The sequence below is a fragment of the Helicoverpa armigera genome, chromosome 16, assembly GCF_030705265.1.
Source record: "Helicoverpa armigera isolate CAAS_96S chromosome 16, ASM3070526v1, whole genome shotgun sequence".
NCBI lineage: Eukaryota > Metazoa > Arthropoda > Insecta > Lepidoptera > Noctuidae > Helicoverpa > Helicoverpa armigera.
This window is the reverse complement of record NC_087135.1, coordinates 7,567,095-7,591,246: the sequence shown is the minus strand read 5'-3', so window position 1 is coordinate 7,591,246 and position 24,152 is coordinate 7,567,095. Positions and strand designations below refer to the sequence as shown.

Genomic DNA, 24,152 nt, shown 5'->3' with positions numbered 1-24,152 from the left:
TGCTTTTATTTTCAATTGCAATATAGCAAAAAAAAGTATAAAAATCTATCGTGTGCTGTCCGATAAATCTAATTATCGTATCTATTCGATGCCGATAACGATCAAAGAACCAACACATATCAATCATCTACTACTTTTTATGATGTTAAAACGAGTAGTCTACTTTTTGTATCGATATTTGTAATCGAATAGTTTGTACTCGTGTATCGTGTATCGGTATATGATAGGTGACCTCGGCCGCGGTTGCCAAACATGACGTTTGCGGTCGCATCGCTCTAGTAATCTTCAAGGCGATTGGCTTCGAAACTGGTGCACTTGTTGCATCGATAATTACTGACGCTCATTCATGAAGATAAGTTGCACGTAATCATACATTTGTAGTCGGTGCGTGCGGTTTTGAGGAATGTTATCGTCATTTGTTTGAGCGATTTGCCTCTAGATTGGTAGCAAAGGGTGGCAATGTAATAGGTGTTTTACGATTATCAGCTTTCTGGGCGTCCGTGATTTAGGCTGTATCCCCAGACAACTTATGTAGTTCTTTAAGTACTCGATAAATGGACGACGTAACACTAAAATACTGTGCCCTAACCAATTTTTATTTTGCAATTACTCTTTTATAGGTATCTTTATTTATAAAATTAATGTAATTATTGCCGCTATAGCAATCCACATAAACCTATTTTCTCCAACAATTTTTTTTTACCATCTAGCCGGCTAGAACTATAAAACAAAACACTACACAGCTTTAAATCTAGATTCACAGTAACATGACCTTCATACATATTTCATTTTTGACGCGAACATTTATTTTACGAGTTCCAAGAGAAAAACAAGCGTGCAAGTGCTACCAACTTGAAGAATAAGAAAATACAAAAATGTATCCATTTTATAAGTCTCAGAAGGAGCCTTATTTTCACCTTATCCACAGCTTGTTGTAAAATATTCGCTCGAGAGATTGCCTGAAGCAAGACATATAGATAGAACCTAGATTTATATTTTATCTGTTTAATTTATTATGAAACGCTCAGATAATATTTTTGCTTGGGGCTTTATGGTTATTGATTGAGTAATTTTTAATTAATGTTCAACTTAATTATGGACTGTTTTTCTCATGTAAAATGAACTAAGAGAGTCAATAATAAACGCTTGTAGGTACAATTTAAAACCCTTAACAAATAAAAAACTAAGTCTTTTAAACTTGGTTACTTACAAAGTAGTAATTTGATATGAATAACAAAGTGAAACTTAAAACCATTGTTTCATTCACAAAGTTTTTTTTCACATGTTCTGCTACAGTAAAATGTTCGAGTACAATGACCTCTGCATATTCCGTAACACCTTATTAGTTGCAAATGTTATTCTATTGTTGCTTATTGCTTCACTTTGAATTCATTATAATTTTCAAATCTAGCTATTTTGATCTCACCTCTCATTCATAAAGTAACACATGAGCATTTTTACTCAACGGCAAATAAGGGTTATAAACAGCTTTGTACCAAAAGATATATAGTGGGTATTTTTTTTTCAAAACTATTTTTTTTAAACGTGTTTAACTAAGTTATAAATAATTTATTTTATTATATTTCAAGTTTTCGCCATTAGGTATCAAACAAACTTAAAACACTTGACATATGATCTACATCTGATCTACAAGTAACGTCAGCTTTAATCCTCTTCGCATTTGTGCGCGTTTCACAAAATTAATTAAACGCACATGAGTTTCAATCACGAAATCAATATCCCATTAATAATTCAAATCCTGATTCATGCGATTTCGATAATCTCGTCATTCCGGCTTCCTCTCGAGTTTCTCGGCCAATGCTACAGGATCTAATCATGTACCTGCTATTGTTAATCTACCTTTTTTATGGGATATCTTCAAATAAATTCCCCTTTCGCAGATTAACAATCCCGCAGATTAACTACCTGTCTTAGAAAGAAACTGATTATTTCATAGATAAAGTTTGGAACAAAGAAAATATAACATAGGTTACAAATTTTGATCTCAAAAGTCACATACTTAAACGATAACTGGAAACAGTTTAATAACTTACAAAATCAATAAATATTCATTGAAGGAAACGAGGTTATGAATGGTAATAAACGGCAAGACATAAACGCAGTAAAATATAATATTTAGTTAGAACAACTTTATGAATGTCTTCATCATCACAGCTTCCTACTATTTATAATATTTGTCGTCGACTACTCCACTTAGAACGCTGATGTTCTTAATAATCTACTGGAAATGGAATTCCTTTGAATCTATTCGCAGCCGTTCAGTTATTTAGCTACCAGAGGAAATATCTGTCGAATAATTCCTCCGTTGAACGTGTGAGAATCTAATTTATTTTGTGGAGAATTTCCTAGCTTTTTATAACTCCTTTTATGTTAATGGACAGATTAAGACTGACTCGATTCATTCTTCACATATCGCTCTATTTAGATTATCTCTGTTTCTGACTTGAAATGTCTCCCTTCTTTTATCTCTTGAAGTACATTTGTAACGGTTCTTTCAAACAGTCAAACATTGAATATAATTTGTAACCCGTCACCACTAACCGCAAGTAATGCGATCTAACATACATTTCCTAATAATCGTAAGCCATAGCGGTGGCTTCACGGTTGGCTGGTCGGCCAGTACTCGAAGGGTGCCACCTGGCATCCACGGTGCGTGGCCACGACTTGTGGTGTATTACCATAGGCACGGGAAGTCCGTGATCGATGGCCGTTTTAATCGGAAACGTGCTGTTACCGTCTGTCTTTCCTACCATATTGTTCCGGGCTTTTGTTTCTGTATTGAATGCTATTTTATTGTCGCCTTAATGCTGTGATAAATATGGCTATTAAACTCCTTCCTAGAAAAATTATTATTTTTTAAAACCATCAAGTTTTTTCGTATTTTCTTATATCATCTTCCTACTATCAAATTGATCTAAATTACTAGTTTATTTAGTTAAATAACTGATGGCTCCCAGCCTAGACTAATCCAATAAACACGATAGATTCTATCATTATTAGCTGCCATAAAATGATCTAATCATCCATTAACTTAACAAGATACATTGTTTTCATGACACATAATAGTATTGTTGTGTACATTAGACGGTTTAATGAAATCATTTATTCTTATCCATATGAGTTGTAAGCTAGTAGCGACATGTGCAAAATGACACATATCAAGTAGTGTAATTACTTCAGCAGCGTTGTGTTTGACCTAGTTATTGTTATTATTAATAGCACATTATATCTATCGATCATTGCCACCCGGGCATTGGCACTAAGCCGTAACACTACATATATTTTCAAATTCATCAGTTAGTACATCAGTAGACATTGCGTGAGTGCGTCTCGGTAGTCGCACGCTCTTATTTCTATCTACAAAAATTTCCCTTTTATAGGAATTTAGTCTTTGTTGCTAAGTGATAAAGTCTGTTATGACGGCACAGTTAACTTTGTAGTCAGTCTCGCCTAATTACTCGACGGTGACGAATGGAAGCGACGTAGCGTGCGAAATTCCTATGAAATCTTCAATGCTCACTGTTTCAGTCCATAGTCTAGTGTAACGCTTTCAACCTGTGTTACCTGTCCTGCCGTGAAAAGTTCTGGTGTGTGCTAATTTCTCGGTTCATTCTCCTCAGTGCATTGTTTTGTAATCGGATTTTGGCTTCTCTCTTCGATTCCATCAGGTTTGTCTACGACATGTTTTGATTGTGTAACATCTAAATATTTAACTAACTTTATTATAGTGCTACTAAAATGTTATGACTTTCCTGATTTTGTAAGAATACTTTCGAGCTTTTGACTTTTATGCAAATATTGGTATTGAAGATAAATATCTTACTGACTTTGTTAACCCATTGCACGTGTTCTGCGGGTTTCTTCACGTGGCTGTAGTATTTTATGACAGTATGATATCTGAGATAGAGATACGATAGACTCCGCACGTGTGCGGAGTTTGTTTTTGCAGACTCGAAGAAAAAATAAGCAAACAATCGATTAAGTTCTTTGTTTTGTCTACGGGGGAACTTTATTTTATCTTTCACCGTAACGTGTTACCAATATATATTCAGAGATCCAACAAAATTACGAGTATACGTATGGTGTAGTACATCTACATATTTGCTACTTATGATGTGATTTAAATCTAGTTGGTACTTCGATGGGGAAGATAAATATGCAAAATCAGCATATTTCATTTTCATCTAAGGTTGAATTAACTACGGTTACGATACACTATATCAAACTGTATATTGAAACCTAACCCCGACAATTAAGTTAGCCTAACACCGCTAGACCTCATAACTCAGCTTGCTGGTTTATCTATCGAATAAACTATCAGGCACGTATTTACTGAAGCAATGCACCTCATGAAGGCCATTAGAGGCGGTCCTTTATCGCGTTAGTGCTGGTGTCATTACGAGGACTCGTTAGTCATGTGGTGGTGACATCGACCTGCTGACGGGCAGCTATGAAGGCCTATGCAGGGATGCCAAACTATTGGAGTGCGTGACGTTGGACGAACGTAGTAAATTAATGGTGCAATTTCTTCTTCGGTAAAGTTTTGTTACGACAAATGTATGTTTAACTGTGTTAGATGATTTAAATATCTTGTTCTTAGGCACATATGTATTTACGAACAAGATCACTGTCCAATGACAGAAAACGGTTGTTTATCGTAAATTAAAAATAGATTATTATTTATCACAGTATTGAATCACAAAACAATTTTTAGGGTCTTTTGTAATAATTACTGATTACAGATTAATATTGGATAGGGTCACGAAATTTCCATATTCGTAGTTAAAAAAGTTTTTGATTTATAATTAAGTCAACGACTCCAGGCCTTTGTTTTATGGATGACAATCTCACCAATATCAAATGTTTGCGACTCCTGGTCTAATAGATTGCCTTATGCAGCCCTGTCGCTTATTGTGATCGGCGCATCTCTAGTTGTTTGTTGTTTGTCACATGGCAGAATGTAAAGAGCTTGTGAGCTTAGAAATGTATTGAGGCAAAAACACTTTCTGCTAGTTATGATTTGTTCAACTGCTTTGTAAGGAGTTGTGTTCTCAGAACAATATTACCTCTAAATTGTAGTCCTTTTGCCTTTTTTATCAGTTATTACTTGTTACTTATTAATGTTTTGCAGTTTAAAAATATTTTTTTGTACCTATTAATTTTGATTGATAGCATTTTTATAAGTTCTTTTGGCTTCCTATTCTACCACTTATGTTTGATTCGCTTGCATTATGCCGTTATAGTGTAGGTATGTACATATGTAGACCATGGATTATCGACAGTTTAACAAGCTCATCCAAATACCAAAGTGGACTATTATCGCATTAGGCGAAAGCCGTATCAATGTCTACGATTACTAATTGAATCATTGTCCTTAAACAAAATAGGTAAATTCAAAGAGTAATATTCCATATGCTAATCTTAATAGGATATGATACGATAAATGATTAAATACAAATTGATCAAGGTCGAATATTAAACTGTCTGTTTATCAAACAGGTTGATTTATAAAAACCTCTTTGTTTTTCAATGTTCTTGAAATATGTGAAAAAAACATTTTTCTAAAAATATGTTGACCACAAAGCAATTACCGAAAAAATGAACGTTGAAATGAATCAAAGTGAACTAAAAAGAGTGTGTAAATGAGTTAATTATAAATTGGTTTTTATGTAAAAGATTATATTACACTAACTAACCTAAATATTATTTTCTTTTCAGGTAATCATTGGCTTTTGAATCAGCGAAAGTACATCCACAGTGAGTTACCTACTGAATACGGTTTCTGATTGAATTGCATAATTTTATATTGAAATCTGAATCAATTTAAGATCTTAATTACTACGCGTTATAAATTGCAATTTTTCTATTATCATAACGCTATTGATGGGATGCATTAAAGGTGATGCTATGAGAATTACTTAACTGAGGTTTTTTCGTAAAGTTATTGTTTTCTGTTCATTGTCTATAGATAAAATCATTGTAAATTCATGTTTGTCTTTACATAGCAAAAGGAAAATACTAAATCGATCACGTGTCAATAATAAATATCAGCACGTGGTGAAATGTTTTGAAGGTATGAGTCATAATTTAATGCTTATCTTTTCTTCCTGATTGATAAAAATATGAAATGATAAAGCAGTAAATGCCTATTATGTACGTTACATTCTTCGTTTTTACATAATTTATTTTAAAAAAAACTTATAAATCATAATGCCCCAAAAAGATTATGATAAGTTGCTTGAAATGACCTAATGTAAGAAAATACCAGCTGTGAGATATTTAGGTTTGTTTATTTTAATTATTGCCTAAAGCTCAAACAATTTATACCGACCCAGAAACATTAGAATACGGCCATCGTTAATGTAAAACAAACGCAGCGTAACATTAACATAATAAATTATTCGATTTGGAGTATTGCGCAAGACGTTTTCCTACAATATATCATACTTTGCAATATCCTAGAAAGGCATTCGCCGCCTCGAGACTCGTTTAACATAAATATTTGCAATTAAAATTAAGCTTCACCACCCTATCCGTGCTATTATTCAAATTGCACGCCACAGGAGACCTCAGAAAGTTTCAAATTAATTAAGAGGGCCATAAGACGGCCCGTTAAGGAAATAACAATGAAGGTAGCCCCTTAACTTAGGTATTATTTATCGCTGGTCTGAGGACTATTACAGTTGCCCCCTGTCATGATGTTGCGGCTTTTGTCAACCCTTCTATCCCCGCATACTTCCGTGAACTGCAATCCTCTGGTGCATATTCATTTGTCAGTTGTAAATGCTTGTCTCCGTGATGGCGATAATTTCCCCTGAGGGAGGAACGTAGCGAGCTGAGACGGTGCTCCAAGTGATTATAATTGCCCAATTTAAGTTTAAATATTCATGATGTTGACGTATTTTTAAAGGGTCAAAATATATTTTTCTTTCCTCATTTTTGTATCTTAAATATAGAGCGTAATTATCTCACGGATTTCCTTCTCTGAATCAATCTTTGCTATACATCATCAATCCTCTGTTCTGCTGTTGCACCATCATTGGCCTTTATAAAGTCGTAAATTTAAACTCATTCACTGAAAAACAGTCAGACATAGTTTATAATACGCTAGTTCCCGTTAATACAACGTCGCGACGAGGAACTCGCGTACAGAGAATTCCAATCAATAAATTTCAAGTGTGCGATATTTTCAATAGCGTGACAAGGTAACAAATCAGCGCTCACAATAGGAATTCTTTGCTGAATCTATTGTGCACAATGCATTTTCACACCACCTCGCAGGGACCTATTCCGATACGCAAGGTTATACGATAAGGTCGTAAAGAAAATGGCGCTTCGGCAGTTACCTTTAGTCAGTTTCGTAAGTTATGTCACGTTTTATTGCGTTTTTCAATGGAATGTTTCAGTCAATTGATTCGGTATGGTAAAATGTTGTTTGTTTTGTTAAAAATTATTCAAGCTTTTAAAATATTCTGCACTGTTTTGCTAACGTGCACGTTTAACTTCTGCTTGAAATGGTACAGCAATTTGTACGAGTGGCATCGTAGTGGAATATAAATATTTAAGCGTGATCACATTATTCGTATTACGTATTCACTTTGCAGCTCACGACGAGGAATATGCATAATTCCGCATAGGGATGCTGACGTATCGCTTGCACTTTTTCTTTGTCGACGCTATGCCTCGAGCCTCGAGCGGGGCGCATGCTACAAAATGCATTCTTCCTACGGTATCTGCCGTCTGGCAACTTTCATACATATAATTTGAGAGAAAATTGCCTTTGAAGCCTTTATTTTAAGCGCTCATTGTCTGCAACTCTCGACTTCCCCCCGAGTTCCTTTTATTGAAGTTAAAGCCTAGCATTATCGTATTTCGAAAACAATAACCACATTTTCTGTTTTGTTTTCCCTTTTTTCTTTTGTGTACAGATGTTATTAGGTACGAGTTGTCTTTGTAAATTAGATTTTGCATGATCATAATATCGTTTTCTAACCGGAGTGAGTGAACCAAATTGAGTAAAACGAACGGAGAGAACGAAATGTGTTTTATAGATATTTTATCCTTGTTCTCATAATTTTGTGAGTCAACTTTGTTAAGGGTTTGATAGCGACTACAGTTAACTGAATTGCCTTTTTTCACGTTTTTTTTGTTTTGCTTTTCTTTTGTCTTACAAAGAGTTGGTGAAAAAGCGTTTTATGATGCGGCATATCTGTTCTATTTCTTACTCGTTTCATGTTTTAACACAAATAAAACAAGTTTGTATATTCAACTGTTATCAAATATGAGACATTTTTCTTGGTTGTGACACAATTATTTACATTTGAGATACTTAAGTGTTTTTGATAAATATTAGCTCGGTCTTGATACATAAAAAGTGTGTTATTTTAAACAGTCAGTAATATTGTAACAAATATTGTCGTAACTTTTCAAAGCTCACTATCTTTTATTGAACTTGTAAGTCGACGACCCTTGGTATAGACAAGGTAAATGTTATATACAGGTCACACAGGGCTGTCTATCACGAGTTTATGTCAGTATTTTGTGTGTTAGGTATTTTATCCTTTATTTCAACTTTTTTGTCGTAACTTCATTTGTATCAATATCGCCACTAACAATGTCATTTAGTATAACTCTTTCTGCAAGAATTGATAATTATGATCATAAAAGACCTACTAAAAATCTTAGAAAAAAAATCTAAGTTAAGAATTGAAGTTATACCTACATTAAGTATTAGGTACTTGTGCCTATTATGGCTATTTGAAAATAAATCTACATGAATCTTGTTTTTTTTATCGATACCTATAGAAGTAAGGTCTTTCGATATGTTCAATCTATTGCAATAGACAGCCCTAATATCCTGTCCACTTATCTGTCCTTTAAAAGCGATTGTGTACACTTGTCCAGCAATTCGAAAACATTTGAAGTCAGATCAACGTCGGCTTGCGTTTCACACTTAGTTGGACATAACATGGAAGTTGCGTGTTACAAAGAAAATTATTAATTTCTTTTAATACTTGTAATTGTTTGAGTAACGCCCAAAGAAGTGGTTTTACTTGTCTGATTTAATGGCTAAAGCAACTGACTTGTCAGTACAAATCATTTTGTAATTAGATTTGTAACCATTATGAAAAATTATATGAAATAAGTAGTTTACTGCAAAAAAGTCGGCAATTCTTATACGTATAAGTAGAAATTAAGTATCAAACTAAATTGATTTTCAGTATTTCCAAAAGTTCTAATGGAACCTGAAAGTTTTACAGTCATAATTATTTAATTAAATCATAAGAATATACCTACTTAGGATAAGGATAAAAACTGAACACAGATGCATTACTCTATCGTTTATCGGTCGATCATGTGAGTTGTAAAGTGCATTGCACAAAAACCAGGTCATCAAAATAATGCATCAGAAATCCATCTAAAAATGTAGGCCACTTTTATCTTCCATTGTTTATCATCTTTTATCTTTCTTTGAAATGCGAATTCTTTTATGATGAGATCTTTGTTTTTCTTTAGCTCAGTTTATTCTGGTTTAGGTTTAATCTTAAGTCTGGGAATGATAACAATCGCATCTGTAGCATTATTACACGAGTAATCGGATTTTACGTAGAAAGATTTTTTCCTTTGACAACGAAAATAACAAAATTATCCAATATTTTTTCATATCATGATAACTAGGTAAGAGGTAGGTATTCCAGATGTAGTTTTCGAGTTAATTTCAGTGGCTAAGATGATCAAGACGTGATTGCTTCATTAACAATATTACTATGCTAATAATGTTCTTTCTTTCTTATTATTTTCTTATATTTTAGGTATCTTACTTTTAACAAAGTGTTGCTGGCTGTAGAATGGTAGGGTTGCTATCACCATCCTTATTTGCTTTGCTATGCTCAAAGAGACCTTTTTCTTATAGTCACTGTAGACAGAAGCCCTTAGTATGTACTCCTAAGCTACATCCATTCACAAATACGCAAAGGCATACTCCACTTAACTAGCAAACAGTAACATAATCCATTCCATTCACCGACTACTCATCACCCTCTTGAGTTCTCAGAATAAAAATATTTACATGTTTTTCTAACGTCTGTTAAAAATAATACGCGGCAAGGTCGCCTCGCGGTCCTTGTGACATTTTACACTCTGTGGTTACTGCTTGAGATTGATATGTCTAATGGTTTGAAGTTCTATTACTCAATCTACCTATATGATAGAATACGGAACTTGGTATGTTTGTCTTTTTGCGAGTTTTTTTTGGAATTGCATTAAAAATACTCAAGATTTACAATAGATTGGCAGATGATATAAATTTTATTCGGCTATCTGGACGTAAGTCGAACTAATCACACAGATTTTAACGCTTATAATATGTGTGGAATAATTCGATTCAATAACGAAATAGTATGTGTATAGTATAGTATATGGCGTAAAATTATCAGTGAATAATTTATAATTGTGCGTCTAGCTAAGCGTGGGATATGGTTTATTTGTTCATGACCTACGATTAAGCTTAAAAGATTTGCTGATTAGCTTCTCGATTAGTTGATCACTTATAAACGAATATATCAAATATATTTTTTGATTATTGAAAGGTTTTACGCAGAATTTAATTCAAAAATCAACCATAAAAAAAAACATTAAAGAAAATACAATTTTCCGTAGCAACACTAACGCGGGTTCATTCACTTGCAAAGTCGCGTGCGTTCCAAAGCATAATCCGCGGATCTAAGAGATTGTAGAATGGCTTCCCCACAGAATTACTGCAAATAGTTTTACCTACAAGTACGCTTGCATAGACTGGTTTAATGCGTTACCGCCTTTGAAATTCAAGACTGTTTAGCTCACTGGTACCTACGCTGCGTGTATGGCTCTTCTAGAACTTAATTTATTGTCCTTGTATTTAGAATGCAGTTGTTTATTTAGTTGTTAGTAGTTTTATGGTGCAGTTTTTCATTCAGTATGAGATTTATGTTTTAGTTAATTGAGCTAACAAACTTAGTATTTATATAAAGTTTAAGAATGTAAGTCCGCTGAACGTAGTATTTTCATTAAACGAAATCCCGTTAAAGGTTTTCGGTCTACTTACCAAATTACAAGGTCATCCATAAAAAAGTAGGTACTATTCCGTAAAAATATTTTCCTCATTGGGTGATTCAGGAAAAAGTTTCATCAAATTAATGTTTTTGTCATTGGATCAACGACACATAAGTATTACGGAACGCTACAGTAATCTGACTTGAAATTACTTAATGACGGAGTAATTTGCTACTGTTGTACTGGTTTATCAAAGTCATTGTTCTAGGAATCTATTACAGCTACATCACACGCAATGTTTATGAGGTAACCCGATAAACTGAATGTTTAGCTAGAGTTTTTGTGTTTCGTGATAATGTAATTTTTTTGTGACTTCGTGTTTTTAAGCATGTGCCGATGCATAAATAACGCACAAGTTTATAATTAAATTCATGTAAGAGATCTTCTATGTACTTGTAAATGTACTAATGTCTGAAATATCAAGCTCCTAAATAATTTAGGCGAAGGATCATACAAGACAAACAAAACATCAAATAAATCAACTTAACCAATGAACATGTACCTCTCATACTCATCAACACATTATCAAGGCAATAAACAACATAATTATGTCTGTCAGTCCGTCTAAACGAAGTTTCCCAAACCAACAAGTGAGTCACCGAGCCTACTCGCATACCTTCCCGATCCAGACTAAGCCATTATATTTTATCTTTATCTAGTTTGCCGAAAGTGATCCCACTGGCTCCCGGCCAACATCACGACAGACAAATATTTTGGGGCCAATTCATACGCGCACAGTGCGCCGCCTGCGAGCCACCGCGGGTATAAATTCCACCACTATTTATATTGGGGCTAAATATAAACATTTGACTTTATTGGAACGACCAAAATGTACGCGTTTATACGGAAGTGGACACTTTTGATAAGCTCGGCTTTTGTGGGCTGATGTTTGAATTTGTTTGGGTTAATATTGTGATGACAGTTTACCGCATGTTCATTTGATACTCAACTAGGTTTATGCAAAGTTTTATTGATGAGATGCCTGATCTCAAAGGAAAGGTTAAATATCTATTATTACTTGCTCGGTCTAAGAAATGTAACTAGGTACTTACTTAGCCAATCTTATATCGTAACATGCAAATAATGATGGTTTATGTAACATTACATAAACATCATGTTTTTGCCTGATCCACTTTCGTATGTTGTACAAAATAAAAACATAGCTTATGCATACACAAATTAGCCTTTCGTAATTCTATTATGGTAAGCTAGCATGAAACAAGGATATACAATGTAAATAAGACATTTACACTGCACTTAACTGATTTACAAACATTCCTAATGCTCTAAAGAAAATCCGTGCATATTTAAGCGCCATCAAATGAGCCAAGCAAAATTTACGACCAGCACGGACGAAGAAAAGTAAATAACACAAATCTTCCCGACTATCAAATTTATTTTAGTCAACATAAGCAAATACCATAGGTCAAAACACAGCTTGCGACATAAAACTGGGTACTTTTGCGAGACAATTCGAAAACTTTCACTGCATACAAAAGCGTGGAAATATACAGTGTGTATTCACGTATGCATTGCATATTCGGGCTCACGTCCTCTGAAAAGCGACGGGAAAAGAGTAATGTATGGAGCGGTGCATTTTTCACACAGTGCAGAAAAGGTTGTCAGTGGAAACATTGGCCACGCTGCGGCGCACAGTGGGCGACAAAGTCACGGACTGGAATAAACTGTAGTATAAAACTGACGAATTGGTGAGGCCATCAAGTTTGAAGTGGCTTTTTGGTTGAGTGGAGTTATTGAGCTCGTGAGTTTTTATGCGATGATTGAATTAACGCTTTTATGAAAGAACTGGTAGGCAGGTAACTTTGGAATTTCGCCGTAATTTTTCTTTACTTAAAATATTAGATAAACTCCAATTAGCTCAAGGATGACAGATTGTCTAAAATCATACTGTGTCCACATTTGCTTTGAATTGTAACAACTGCAGAAGATACATTTTCTTCCAAAACGTAAGACAGGGAGACCGTCTGAAATATTAAATTGATGAATATTTTACTTCGCGTGCTAAGACAGTAAGTGTCCAACGGGAATGAAGAATAGATGTCCTTTTGTCCGTGTACATTTATTACTAGTGTCTAGGAATACTTTGTTTCTATTTAAGCAGCAAGCAGCTGTTAAAGTTTTTGATACTAATATTAAGTACCTAATATAGGAAGATTAAAAAAAATGATGGAAGGGCAGTATGGTAAATAGGTAGGAATATCGATTTCTTATCCATACTAAACATCACATCACATCGGATTTAACAATACCTCAACGTTATCCTTTTGAGAACAAACAATGAAGGGGAACCAACAAATGCCTGTATTTAAAGCATTTGCCGTTTATTGGGATTACTTCTAAGGATTATGCAAGGTTTAACGACCCCTTATAGTTCGTGAGAAGCAACATTTTGCCGTACTAGGAAGAAATGTCTAAATATATCCGCAGTTCGCACTAGATTCCCTGGACATCAACAGTTGAGCTTTGTAACGATATGATTTATAGTTTGCTAGTATTTGTAAGTAATTTTCCTTGCATCTTGTCTTAGATTTAATACTGAAGTTATTGCTTATCGTTGTAGAATTAATAAAAGGGGTAAAAGAAATGATTTCATTTAAAGATAACAAAAGCAACTATCCTGTAGCTTCAAAAGGACGTAAAAACATCAAAATAATTAACTAAATAAAGTAGTGTAGTACTATTAACAACAGTATAATATAAAGTGGATTTCAAGAGATATTTTTAGCAATATCCACAAGGAACAGTTGAAAAGCATACCCCTGCATCAAAAGGGCGAGTGGAAAATAGCATAAATTCATAGAATCGTTCTGTGGTTAGCCCTAGAATCGTCAGCTAGAAATAGCAGCCACAAAATCCGGTGTTTGCAGGTACTTAGTATATGGAGATAGGTACAGTAATTGTCGATTGGTGGTGATAAACCACAGCCTAAAGCGGATAGTTAGAAATTATTTGGTAAAAATAATGTTTAAGATAGAATTTGAAAAAGATTTTCTTAAATCTACAACTTTGTGCTGGCTTCATTTACATATATGACCAGCCATTTTAATATTAAGAATTTTATTTAAATGCAATTACTTTTACCTTAAAATGCCTACAATATACCCATATCATGAATAATTAATTCCCTTGTGTACAATAATATCACGATTATCAATGTGTCAAGCGCAATAATTGGGATCAGTTCCCCATGGGCTGCTGATGGTTGTCCTTGTAACAATTGCCATATAACAACATCAAGCTATATTCCCAAGACTAGTTGTATAATAAGCTAATATTAACTAAGTATATCTTACTTATTAATAGCTATATACTTTTTAAAAGGAAATTGGAAATTATTACTTTAAAATATATAGGTAGTTGTACCTATAAATTGCATTTGAGCCCTCAAAAATATTTATTTTTACATTTGAACAGTTTAACGTCTTTCTAACGTCCCTAATACCTTCAAATCCAATTAAAACTTCAATAAACATCAACATTTCTACGCGCAAAAGCAACCACAAACCTACAAAAGCCGACAAAATTACGCGAACCTTCATCAAACAATTTCGGCCCGTTGCACATTAGCCGAGAAAAGGTAGAATGTACATTTCATTAAGTCAACGTACCTTAAAACCACTTGGAGCCGCAATCCTACCAGTCTATTCAACCCAAAGCCTATTAGAGTATACCTTAAAACATCCGCACATGTGCCCTTTCCCTAAGCCTTCCAAAAATACGAGCTACGAAGCTTTTAGATACGCCTTATTGGGAAAGAAAACACTCCGAACTAATTTGAACGAGGGAACTGATGCTTTAGTTAATTGTTTTGATGGCAAATAAATGCCAATGGCAATAATACAGAGTATTTATTTTTATAAACGAAATAACATGTTTGTTTGTGTAGGTAAATATTTTCCAACAAACGTTACAAACACTATGAAGCTTCTAAATTATTCAGTACCTATTATTTACTATGCATTTTAAAATGATGTACTTGAAAAATATGAATACCTCACAATCAAAAGTAAAAAGAAGCGCTGAAGCGCACATAATATTCTCCAATAAAATATTCCTATTATACCATTCAGTAGGCGCATTTTCCGCAAAAAATATATAATGAGAGCATTTCCTCCATACGATTGTTTCGTACTTCATGTCCCCCAAGAAAGCTGGGGATTTGTCGGGGGTTGATAATGAATCCCCTCACAGTACATCTTGCAAAGGAAATGACTGCAAAGTGTTTTTCTATTCTCCTAGTAACGGTGGGGCGGGCTGTTTCTAGCTGAGCGACGATTTGTAAGTACGTAGCTGGCAAATGGGAGGATGACGTGAAATTATAATTGTGTACTTATGTCTTGTTGAATGTAAATAAAGAAAAGACTGTGTTTATTTGATGCAAACATTTCGAGTGCTATGTGATATTTACAAACTGATGAAATATCTGATGTATTTAAATAACGTAAACATTCAATTTGAACTCCCAAAAGAGATACTCTTAAATAAGGTTCGTACCATTAACTTTTCCATAAATCAATACATCTCTCAACGTCCACAGCTAATCAGTAAACCGAGCACAACACAAGAGATACGACGGAATAAATTCAAATTCCATTCGAAATCCTTTGTCGCATCAAAATCTCTTCATCCAAGAAAGGTAAGGATTGAGGAAGCGAAGACATTACGGGTGTGCAATGACGCCTAACGCTTTATGTAGTGTGAAGCATTGACGCTGAGCCGACCCCTTCGGTCCTCAGACATCTGCCTTCGAAACATATTAATCTTCGTTGGGGAAAAGGAGGGTTTTTCGACCTTAAAGTTTTGCTGGTCAAAAGTTACAGGTCATGTTTTCTTGGGTTGTAAATTGCTTTGATTTGGAGTGGTCGTATGTAAGAGTACGGAAGGGTGGACTTTTAAAAGTTACTACGGAAAAGATTAATGGCTGCACATTTGTAAAGGTAGAAAAACAAACAAGGAAATACTTAGGTAATGTTTTAAAATAATTTTATCGACATCTACATAGTAAGGTAAAAAGATCTTTGGACGTTAAAAAACCTGGACAAATATCTATTCCATTGAACTCTAAATATTACTCTTCTAATCATAAAATAGATGCTGGCATTAGAAAAGTTATACCAAACTAAGAAATTAAGGCTAATAGACATGATGTATGACGCAAGCTAGTTTAATCAATCGAATTGGGCCACGTTAATCCGTGCCTTTTATCTGTTTGACCCAGTTGTCAATAGTTGATCGTCCCGATAACTTTTCTATGCAACTACATAAGCTGATTTTTATCATGATGCTACCGAAGGAAGAATCAATATCTCTTTTGGATAAATATCTTTATTGTTCAACTTTGTCTTGATATTTGAATTTCAAAAACCAACGAATTAATAATGAGCAATCAGATCGGAATTAATATAAAACTTCGGAGGAAACAATTCGTCATTTTGTAACATCGTCAAATATAAACTTAATTAATATCCTGTTAATATCTTCCCTGCTAATCAACGAATAATTTATGCTTAGACTCGGGAAGACGACTTTGATGTTCCCACCGTAACTGACAAATTAACGGAATCGTATGAACATTTTGTCAGATGATGTGATTAATTTTGATATTTCAGCGTGTTTCAATCTAATTGTATTATATGACTATGTTTAAATTGAACTACAGTTTAAAAAGTAATAAAATTACAGTCTAAGACTAATCTATTTCTAAGTTGTAGTAAGAGAACGCAGGAAAAGAGTCTCTAAATAATTGATACATCGGTCTTGCAGCGCGCTTCAATGGCAGCAAGACCGCCGCCGTATTGATTAAATTCTTAACAACTAACGCCCATTAGGAACAGCTAAATATATTCTCTCTAAGAGAGAAACTGTCGAATATAAATCAGAGGGTACACCATTAGCACGTAGTATTATATTAAAAGGTGCTTACTAACAATAGGTATGAAGGTATGCTTAAACCATAAATTGATGTTTAACACTTTCCACTAAAATTCCTGCAGTACCTTTTAGAAACACTTAACCAGCTATTAAAGGTATGTATAAGTTGCTATCTCTCGCCTTTGACCATGTCTGCGGTAAATTCAGGTATGCTATGATTTATATGACATCACTAAATTATACCAGGGTCTATTCCCTGTGGTGCGGGGAAATATTCTCTCTTTATAATAGAGCTTGGAGTCCGCAAGACATACCGTATGTTTGGTACCGTTCAATACGGTTTAATTTAGATAAAGTAGCTATCATTTTTCTTTGGGATTACTCTGATTTATTTGTTTGAGGAGTCTTGGAAGATTTTGATTTATTTTTGTGGACTGATGCAGGCAATGAATTTTATAACTCGATAAAAAAACTGCTCTTTCTGGTAGTCAGAAGCCAGTAAGTCTGACACCAGTCTAACTAAGGGGTATCGGGTTGCCCGGGTAACTGGGTTGAGGAGGTCAGATAGGCAGTCGCTTCTTGTAAAGCACTGGTACTCAGCTGAATCCGGTTAGACTGGAAGCCGACCCCAACATAGTTGGGAAAAAGGCTCGGATCATGATGATCTTCGGCGACTATAACGATACATTTGACTTTTAAAAAATCATATTAAAATTTAATGTTGTGTACCTACTTTCATATGCTCATAAATAAAAACTAACGAACTAAAAGCTTTTAATGAAGTACAATTTACGGCGTATAACCGAAGACCTATTCTTAGTAATAACGTACAGAACAATGTTTTAGGAAACAACATGTGGTGTCCGAATGTGACCGACTGTTTTAGCTTCCTAATAGCCCTATGACAGTGCAAACATATGTTAGCTATCTAATCTAGATATCTATATGTTCCCAGGATGTTCCCGAAATGGGATGTTTGTTTTGTACACGCATGTTTCACGTAGTTTTTTTTATATGGAAATTGTTCGCGAATGAAAAAGTTCTCACCCTATTTTTTTCAGTGCGTAGGATGGTCTGGGCTTATGGACTGTGGTATAGTCATACTAGAGGTAATAATAGCATGGTTTCTGGGATTTTTTGTGTTTATTACGATGATAAGTCATATTTTAATGTTTATCAAAGTCTCTAAGTTTTGCATGTTAACACCATTACACTGGAAGCTGACCCCAATATACATAGTTGGGAAAAGGTTAGGCAGATGATGATTTAAACCAAACTTAACTGACATGACATGTTACAAAACTCTAGGCAAAACATAACAATCCCTATGCATCAAACACATACAAAATCTATTCGATGCACTGAACAACGTTTAATACGAAACCCGCAGCCAAAACCGTTGCCGCCATCACGTGCTGCCTAATGCATAAACCTTATAAATAGCGAGCCATAAAGCGCAATGCGCGCCGAATTTCAATGACCGTTATAATAAATAATTTGAAATTAGAATTTAGAAAAGAATTACTGCCTTTAAGATGCTCCTTATTTTCTTTTTTTTTATTTATGGATTCTTTAAATCTTATTGGTTGAGTTATTGGCCTTTGCGACTTTATTTGTTTTTTTTTTTATACGTATAGTATTGTTGTGTTGTTCCTGGGCCAACCTCAATATTATGATATTATGAAATTAAGTCAACCTCAATTTTAAAAAAGATTAGGCATTGATTATAGGACAACATTATTGGAAAATAAATTACTACCAAAATATTTCCCATATGCATTTTCGCATTTTCCACAACGTATGCAAAATGTAGTGGACCCGGCTGCTCCGCATGGTAGCGACTTGAAAATTTTAATAAAGTGAATGGGCTGCGGTGCTTTTAGATTTAACTTTAAAAATTGAATATTTCTTCGCTCGCTTGCGTGGTAAAGTTTTGTTTGGAAATTTTAAACAAAAGAGATTTTAGGGGTTTTTGAAAATGCTGGGTTGATACGAGACTGGTTGAACTTAATTTTCTAACTATGGTAACATGCTTGACGTTAGATAAGTTTTAAATCCTGATAAGGAAAAATCTTTAAACATTGGCTGAAAAAGAAGTTACTATTTTTTTTAAGATTTTTAAAGTCAAAATTACCCAAAACCTGCACCCACGCTTTGACTACCGATAAAACTAAAGTACCCATGTAAAATGTTTAAATCACAGCTCCAATATCACTTAGTGAGGAACGTAGACTGAAAAGATGCAGTACCGACTCTTCAAGTACTTATTGCATCAATAAAATGCACCGTAAATGCTTCAAGCGTATCCCAGACCAATTCCCAAGCATTTGGACTTAGCAAACTTAACCATGCAACCTTTGTGTACCTTATGGTACTTAAAATAGAGGCTGAATTTGTTTGAAGGGGCTGTATTGAAAAGTTTGCAGGAAAAGCTCTTGGTCTAGCAATGGAAGCGAAGTTTTCAAGGAAGGATTTTGTCGTAACTAAACTATAATTTCGTCTTTTATGCTCTGTATTGCATATTATTTGAGGGAGTGATGTGGATTCGTTTCATATGAGAGGTTGAGAAGTTTTTGTTTTCGTTTATCTTTTATTTTATGGCTTTTGTGAGGTTTTAGGACTTAAGTGCTCAAGACCTGAATGTTTTTTTTTATATTTATTTATCAATACATGAATCAAGCTAAGCCTAGATTTATCGATTACATAGTCTATGTTATAAATGATGGTTTTGGATTCTGAATGGAATGCTTAATATGACGAAGAATATGCAATATATTTCTATATCTGCAGACAAGAATAAAATGGGTTATATCCAAAAAATATTGACATAAGCAATCGTAGCCAATAAGATTCAAATCCAATCACAGAACAAAATAACGTACAACATAATACTATGAGACAGAGACACTATAATGAAATAGAAAGCAAACAGGACTATTAAAGCCTGTCTGACTCACTCTGAGAACACGCCCAATTATTTCCGTTATTCCTCGGCCCAGTTAAGCTTTACGTAAGAGGGTATTATTTCATATTTGTAATATTGTATTGTCTGGTCTTTTATGTATATTGTTGTTGCAGATAAAATAAATTATCATGATACAGGGATAATATCCAATATGTAATTGTTTTGATCAATTTCCTTAATCAACCCAAAATAATGTGTTTAGGTACTTGTCTATAGTTTCTCAACATACAAATAAGATGTAGTAACTATTTACTGCATTGATGACGTTCCATCTTTTCACGAGCTTAATCTTGCTTTCATAAGTTCAATTTACTTATAAAGCTATTCAACAATGATTAAAACTGCTTGGCATTCAAGATGCTACTTACTTACACTTAAACAATGCCCTTTAAGTAGTAAAACCTCAACAGCTGACAAAAGTACCACTATATCACCAGCATTTTTCTCCACAAAAATTTAAATTTCGAATACCATCTAGCAGCCATGACATATGGAGCGGAAAACATGCAACCTCCTTGCAGACCTACCGTAGCCTAGCGGTCTAAGGCGGGGTAGACAAATAGCTGTAATCAAGTCTTCGCTACCGTGTGCACCCACCACATACGCCATCTTAACGGTGCCACAAAAGCTCTATGAAAACTGTTACACTTCCTTCATAGATTATTGTAACACCCGTTAGTGGTAGTCTTTTATTATAAACTGTTATAGTTGTTTGGGCTCAAGTTGGCTTTAAGCGTGTCTTAAGTTTCGTCGAGGATTTTGTTTGCAAGTTTTGGTATAATTCATTTTATATCTATGTTGTTTATCTTTTTCTTTTCTTTGGGATTTTCTTTTATATGACTAAACAAGCTTTATAACCTTTCCTTTCCAGTGAGGTATGCTTTGTGCAGTTAAGTTGGACTATTAACTTTTTAATCTCAGAATATGACTGCAGTGTAGAATAACGAGCTCTAATATTCAATGGCTTCTTTAAATATAGTAATTTATTAACACATTCTTTAATTGAAGGATTAATTAAAAATAACCAAAAACAATGAAAACAATAACTATTGAGGAAACTATCTTCCTTAGCACGTGCGAGACGCATCAATCGACCTTAAATTCACAACCTCCTCACTGGCGCTCTAACCAAGGTCTTCGTAACTAATATCACCATACATCCAAAGATTAGTTCAACGTTCACTAATGTACTAAACCGCCGTGAGGCATGTTGACACTGCTGGCATTGACAATGGCAAAGGTGCGTCGTGCCAACTGCCAACGTTACCGATGCCAAATACCCCTGATAACTGTACACTTGACATTAGTTCATGATGTGTTACTGCTATTGTGCAATTGTGTGTTTAACGTAAGATTTAATCTTTCGATAGACGTATCTACGTATTTTAGAAGGAAAAAAATCTGCATTAAACTAAAACCACCTTATTACAAAACGTGGTTTTAAGAAGTGGGAACGTGGTTTTAGTAATAGGTTTAGTCCACTAATTTTGTTCGGGACGGTGGTTTAAACCTGGTACAAAAGCTGGTACTTTTTTAAAACCACGTTTTATAATGAGGTGGTAAAAGATAACATAACCAAATATGCACATATATGTCTCTGTCTATGACGCTTTTATGAGAAAGGGTTTAGATAAAATAACATTTGGTTTTATGATCTTAGACAACTGTGTCAGCAAAATGTCAAGTCTAAAAACACGGTACGGTAATGTGATAATTAGGCTTTGGCATTTAAGTACTACTTGTCAATATTACACTGAAACTAGAACAACTGGTTTGAAAGTATTCTAATCAGACATAGGTACCTATATAAAAAAATACTTTTTAAATTGTGATGCATTCCAGACCTAACCATTCAATCATTGTAGTTGCTAAAACTTTCACGTTAAACACTATTTATCAACGAGACGAGACACATGTTGGAATTTAATTTAATGGCTTTTCTGGACGCCCCATCATGTATCATGATAATTTACGTTAGTCCTCTTTTAATTGAACTGGCTGGCTTTTGCAGAAACATTTAAAAAACAAATGCATTTAAATTAAGAACCTTAAAACACAGGCTTGTAAAATAAACAGAAGATCTTCTGAAACGGAATCCCGACGAGCATTTATATTCAGTAAATTAATGTAAACACGCAGATTTAAACGAGACTCTCATTATATATTAACCAAAGCAGGGATGTTCCATTTTGCTTCCCTTTGATCATCCCTCCTTGATTCTAAAGCCTTCGGATTATGAAGCAGTGACGGGGTCTCACTTAAGCATAATTATTCGCTTTATCAGCTAGAAAAATCAATTTGGCAGATAAAGGAGGTCGGTCGTGTTACAAATTAGAGAGATCAGCCCCAACAATGCTTAGAGACTTTTTTGTGAACACTTGCGTAATCCGAGAAGCTGGCGACTTATTCGCTCCTCATAAAAGACGTATTTGGCTTTAGTGCTACAGACAAAAGTGGACAGGTAATTTGGTTTGCCCAATTATTTACATTGTATCTCCTATTAAACTTAAGGCCACTATTACAAAACCCGGTATAACTAATGTCATACCCGTAATTAAAGTACACAAAGCTTGCATACATTAAAGTTATGCAAACAGCATGATTGATGACCATCTTGCTCCTAGGAGATTAACTGCAACATCTTGTGTTGCGTCATTTGTTCTATAATTACCTTTACTTTCCCTATAGAGCCACCGATGTATATCATTGACAATGTATACGTAGTTAACGCTTCCTGAAGAAAGTAGAAGCTTTTGCGCCGATGAGTAGAAACTTCCCGGACAACCTTTCATTTGTATTAATAGTTACTGGTAACCGGATAATATCTGAGTATTAGCTATGATAATATACTGTTATTGAACCGTTTCACCTGGTTTTTGCTACCGTTAGGAATATTTTACCCTTAGGAAGTGGTGACTGATAAAAGCTGGTTTATCTTGTGGAAATTACATAGGGTCTGCTGCAATTTTTGCTCATAAACTTTTCAAGCTTGCAAATATTTCATAGTACTTTAGTATCAGGTTTATTTTAAAGCTCCAAAGATAAATTCAACAGCACAGACCCTCATTAAGTACCAAACTCAAAACCATTGTGCTTCCAAAAATAAACCTCACCAGTCAGCATTATCTCTTTATTCTGCCCATCTTAACCCTCCCATATCATCATTCTGTGGTTCTAAAGGTGAACATTATATACCCGCGTTATCACACAGGTTCGGGTCATTCCGGCCCGATGCCTGCCGACGTTAACAGGGTTAACAACGCCTTTTGTTTCGGCTGGCGGCGGAGTTTGCTCGACGTGAACATCAATTTCGGAAAGGCCATGCTTGAGGTGAATTTTGGACTACGTAAATGTTTTAACATTGAGCTATGTTGTGTAATTTGTTACTTGTTGAGATTGTGTGAATAGGTTGTCGGTTGTTGATGTTGTTAACGACTCAATTGAGATTTCAATCTTTTGAAAGCACCCTTTTCTAAAGAATACTGATAGTACGTCTGTGATGTGAAATTATTGTGTCTAAATTGTAAACCATTTTTTTATGTCACATTTTAGTTTGCGCAAAATAAAAGCAAGACATAAAATGTTTGCTTAAAATCTGAAAGGCATTACAGTCTCCTGAAATTATGAAAATATCACCTTAACTTTACACTCCCTTTACTCTCACCCAACACTTTCCAACCAAGAAAATATCTAAAACCAAAACGCCAACAATTTTAGAGCACTTAAAATTTCCCGTGCTAAAATATCGTTCATATAAAGGGTGTAGTCTAAAAGCCGCTGTAACATCACGGCTGTGAGAGCTTTACTTTGGTACATACTGTATAATCGCATTAGTGAGGCGCCGCGCTCTGACGTCACGATGCAACCTGCACATTGGTGTGGAGCGTAGTGAAAATATGTGTGGAAAATTATCTTATTAGGTATCTTAATATTATGGTTGATATTGTAATGAGTAAAACGAGCTTTTGTGAAGAGGTTTACGTAAATTTATAACTGCGATGAAAAATTATTCCTGTTTATTTAGGTAATACGTAGACACCTACATAATAATTGGTTTTAAATATGTAAATATCAAGCATATTATCAAAACATTTTGTTGCAAATGTCAGTGGAATTAAAATTGGTAATTTAAATATCAACCTAATGTTAGATAATGTAAATAAAAATCCTCTTCAAAGATATA

The 24,152-nt window shown here is 34.4% G+C and overlaps 1 protein-coding gene across 8 annotated transcripts in view; it reads left to right on the top strand.

Moving 5' to 3' along the window:
- Spri (sprint) overlaps nucleotides 1–24,152 on the top strand; it is a 194,970-nt gene that overhangs the window by 143,360 nt on the left and 27,458 nt on the right. The window contains exon 1 of one of the 8 annotated variants that reach the window (XM_064038567.1): nucleotides 3,535–3,689. The exons of the other annotated variants lie outside the window; for them this stretch is intronic. The gene's annotated coding sequence lies outside the window, so the exon portion shown is untranslated. Of the gene's footprint in view, nucleotides 1–3,534; nucleotides 3,690–24,152 lie in introns of those variants that run through there. 8 annotated transcript variants of the gene reach the window in all.